We start from the raw sequence: 4819 nt of genomic DNA, 5'->3' as shown, positions 1-4819 counted from the left end.
GCCCTGTAAGGGGCCTCCCGGCCAGTGACGCCAAATGCTCATTTCCATTTCCATCAGTATTACTTAAACAAAATTTAAATTGTTTATGAAATTAAGATATTAGTGGACTGTCACGTATATAATAGAAGATAACAGTTAAAAGCGTATAAACTATTTAAAATCCATTTCAGGTTGTATTTATAGCACTTACATATTAATTTTTTTATGAAAAGCCGGATATTGCAAGGCAACTGGAGACCAGTAAGTGTTAAAGTTCTTGTTCTTTATGTATTGACTATGTGCTCATGTGTCACTGATGATCTCATTGCATAGTTTTTGACTTTTGTCGCACATTCAACAACTCAATTTCTTCGTTTTCAAAATACTTTGTTTTTAGTTGTTAATATTTTCTAATTTTTTACATATTATGATGGCTGAAAATGCCGAAACCGGTCATGAATTCTAATCAACTATTTAAGAACTAAGCTTTGATTTATGTAACTCACTGTACTTAATTTTTTAATATGAATTTAGTGTAACCTATTAGAGCCATTGTGTGAAATGATCTGTTAACTGATAACTTATTAACTGTTCAACGATTGAAAACGTACGTCAACTAAGGCAAATTTCCTTTTCATCGTCTAATAATATTTACCCGTTTTCTATCTCTGTGTTCCTCCTTGGCCAACAACAATGGATTGTCTAATGATATACAAGCGAATGTCGAGAGGAAGATTTAAAAAACTCATCTAAAAGTATTTCCAGCCCAATCAATGTGAGTTTTCCGGGTCCTAAACAAATTCTTTTAACTTTCCTCCGTTTGCCTGTGTAATAAACTCCTCCCGAACAGGCCATGACGGCCCAACGGAACCGACCGGCCGCCGTGTCATCATCAGCCCACAGGCGTCACTGGATGCTGATATGGAGGGGCATGTGGTCAGCACACCGCTCTCCCGGCCGTATGTCAGTTTCTGAGACCGGAGCCGCTACTTCTCAATTAAGTAGTTCCTCAGTTTGCGTCAAAAGGGCTGAGTGCACCCCGCTTGCCAACATCGCTCGCCAGACCGGATGGTCACCCATCCTAGTGCTAGCTCAGCCCGACAGCGCTTAACTTCGGTGATCTGACGGGAACCGGTGTTACCACTGCGGCAAGGCCGTTGGCTTGTCTGTGTAATACGGGAATTATTGCGAGAACATAGTTAGTGTGAATACCTTCCATCAGTCTTTCATTTGGAAGCTACAATGGTTCGGTTGCCAGCGCATAACCGTTTAATTTTCTGACAGTCTTTGATATAATCATAACACTCAATTAATTTATGACTTCTTTCGTGTTCTAAATTTTATGAACGATATTGAAAGCAGTCGTAGATTACACATTCAAGACACACAACTATCGCGGAGACGGATTCCAACACTACTTAAGGTGGAAGAAACCTGACACCGGCCTGGCTGTCCCACGCCCGGGTTCCCGGGTTCGATTCCCGGCGGGGTCAGGGATTTTCTCTGCCTCGTGATGACTAGGTGTTGTATGATGTCCTTAGGTTAGTTAGGTTTAAGTAGTTCTAAGTTCTAGGGGACTGATGACCATAGATGTTAAGTCTCATAGTGCTCAGAGCCATTTGAATTTGATCTGGCTGTATTATAGTTTTTGCAATTGTACCCAATGAAACAGCGGTTTTTGAGCTCAAAGGTTGACTGGAACAACAATTAAACAATTCGTGCCATTCCGCAGTAACCGTCTTATTTCACTCGCAAATGTACAAGAGGCCATAATCAATTTTAAACTGTCGACTAGGAAAAATTAATAAATGTAATTACTTTGTGTTTGCTTGTATGTTGCCCACAAGTCTGCAGTCCTAATACACAATGAAATACACGCAGCACAGTACCGTAGTAAACCGCTGTAACAGTCAACACAAAATGGCGCATCTCGTTTGTTCTTTATCAATGTAACAATTCTTTAAGGTTCCCCTATCGGTTTGTCACGGTACTGCAGTGTGTGTATTTCATTATGTACAAGTGTTGCAAAAATCAATCCCTACTGAAGATTTTTAGTACAAAAGAGTTGCAATGATAAAAGTAATGTACACAGCCACTTTAGCAAATTTTGCACATTTTATGCAAGTGTTCAGGTAATAAAACCGTAGTTTAGTAATATTACAAGAAATATCCTGATACTTCCTTCTGACTAAACTGCATGGGATTAAGCTCTGTTAAGTAAGAAAACATAATAATACATATGATGAAAATCACACATTGTAACTTAAAAAATTGTATCAGTTTATTAGAATATTTTTAAGTTTCATTGCATGCTATGACATGGTGACTGTGCTGACCATATATTGTAACAATAAAATATAGACCTTCTACTACCGCAAAAGTAATCGCCATGTACACAGAATCCTAATAAAATTTGAAGAATTCTAACAAACAGCCACAATACCTCTCAGTACCAAGATCGTATCTTCGAGTGCTTTCAGCATTGCTTTTTGGTATAATTCTCCGTTGTAAATTACCAGGAAACAAAAGTGTAAGGTGACTGCTCAACATACAGAGCTCACAGAAGTGTAGGAGTGGATGTAGCTATGTTTTTTAATTGATTACTAACTACGTGTAGAAAGATGAGTCAGATGCCTCATGAAGAGAGACGTTGCTAGACAACACACGAATATGGGGGACTTATAACCATTTAAATTCTCCTATTTACGATCTTCAAGAGATTATATCTCAGAAATACATCAAATGTGCAACAAAAAGCTCCAAAACAGCAGATATCAATGGAAGAAGGCGCTGGATTACTAGCAGGGATGTCACTGGGCACAACACTTCAATGCAAAAAAAAAAAAAGAAAGAAAGAAGAAGAACTAAATGTCATAAACGATTGAGACACATGTTAGGTGTGCAGATAGACAGAGCATGACTGAGGAATCTGTCTGATAGTTAGTCATGAACTGTCCACTATTTCATTTGCAGCATCTTGCCTGCCAATTGGCCTTATACTTTTACTCCTGTTCACATTAAAATTATTTCCCCTTTCAGCCATTTCAATACTGTCAAGTGGTCCTGGATACAAATTTTCTCCTTCGTGCTGTATCGAACCATGTTGTGCTGTGCTTAGATACTCATTTAACCACGACATTGTGCTAACTAAATGACATTTATTCTATTCTGCGTTTATATACGTAACAATGTAAAAATCTGGTACAGTACTGCACTGTAATTTTAAAATTTCTACACGTGCCAACCTTTTGCTGGCGTGGGTGCTTGCCCAGATAATGTCCTAACTGGATTATTATCTCAGCGGGTCAGCGCCACCGCCATGCTGACCTTGATGACCCTGCGGGACCCAGCGACCTTGGGGTCTCATGAAACATGAAACATGGCACAATGTGCTGTTTCGTTTCAAGACCCCAAGGACATTATCTGGGCAACCACCCACGCCAGCAACAGAATACACGTGACAAGACTAGGATAATTTGCCTAAAATCAAAGGCATAATTTGTTTTGTAAATAAATCATTATAATTTGGTAAAAAATAATTCTGATAAAAGTGATGTCTGTAATTATACTAACCGGGCAATAAAGTATGGTATGTTGCTAATAAAGTGATTAAGCCAAGTGGTGGACTTGTAGAGAACAATGGATCCTGCTCCCAGGGAGGAAGACGACTTGTGGCTTTGAAGATAAGGCACACAGATGCCTCAGAGTGAAGGACATTAGAAAACGTGTAACCCACCTGACAACAATGCAGCCGCCACTCAAACTCTCTGTTGATCCATTGTACATGTGGGACAGCGGTTGGTCAGATATTTAACAAAGAAAGTTGCACATCTGTTAGGCGAATTTCTTTGTTAAATCATTCACTAAAATTTTCTTGGTCCACTACTATCATCTTGCAAGTAGTTGCAAAGAATATTTAATTTCGGATTATTAGTCTATCTATACCACCAAATGGTTGCACAATGGTGGTCTGATGCTGAAGCCAAGAAAAGCAACATGGTAAAAAGTTTAAAAAATCTGAACTGTTGCTTTAGTCTTCAACGCCAAGACTAGACGCTAGTCGATCCTGTAAGCCTATTTATCTCTGCATAACTGTTGCAAACTAAAGTCATTTGATCAAATTATTGTACTCAGACGTCAATCTCTCGTTTTTATCCCCACATATTCCTCCTGTACAAAACTGATGTTTCCTTGATTTCTCACGATGTGTCTTATCAACTATCCCTTCTTTTGCCCCGACTGCGCCACAATTTTCCTCCGCTTCGAATCGATATTTCCGCACTCGTTATCTTATAAACCCCTTTGAGCTTCATCATTCTCTTTTAGTGCCACATTTCGAAAGTTTATTTCTTCTGCTTTTCAACAATATGCTCGAAACATGTATCATGAAACACAGCTTCCTAATATTTATAATTTGCAAATATTAGTTATTTCGCCACTTCACTAAATTTTTACCGTATGGATACACTATGGCAATTTCAGGTTTGGCATCATTGTTAATCACTTTTTATATATGAATATTTGCGTCTGCAGTGTGTGTTAAACTCACTGAAAGTCTTCTGGATGGACTGCCTCGTCATCTTAAAACATACTTCAAACACTAAAGTAAGAAAATCCTTGAAGTCAACTGTCCTTCCAAGTTTACTGCAACATTACGTGCCTAAAAGCAACAATGGAAGTTCGGCAGATCAAGTTCCAAATCTGAGAATCCTTCACTGTGAAACAGTTGCCGTGCAGTAAGAAAGCGGGCGTGAGGAGGTGCTTGGGTTGCTGTCTGTGCCGCCCCCAACCACTGAAGGAGGCGGAGGGCGAGCTATTGACCGGGGGTGGTGCGTGACCC

General features: G+C 39.3%; 1 pseudogene; it reads right to left on the bottom strand.

The window, feature by feature from the left end:
• Positions 1-1023: 1023 nt before the first annotated feature.
• On the bottom strand, positions 1024-1141 carry LOC126476676 (5S ribosomal RNA; annotated as a pseudogene).
• Between the last annotated feature and the right edge of the window lie 3678 nt (positions 1142-4819).

Source organism: Schistocerca serialis, chromosome 4 (assembly GCF_023864345.2).
Source record: "Schistocerca serialis cubense isolate TAMUIC-IGC-003099 chromosome 4, iqSchSeri2.2, whole genome shotgun sequence".
Classification (NCBI taxonomy): domain Eukaryota; kingdom Metazoa; phylum Arthropoda; class Insecta; order Orthoptera; family Acrididae; genus Schistocerca; species Schistocerca serialis.
Note: the sequence above shows the minus strand (reverse complement) of the source record. Positions and strands in the feature narration are given on the sequence as shown.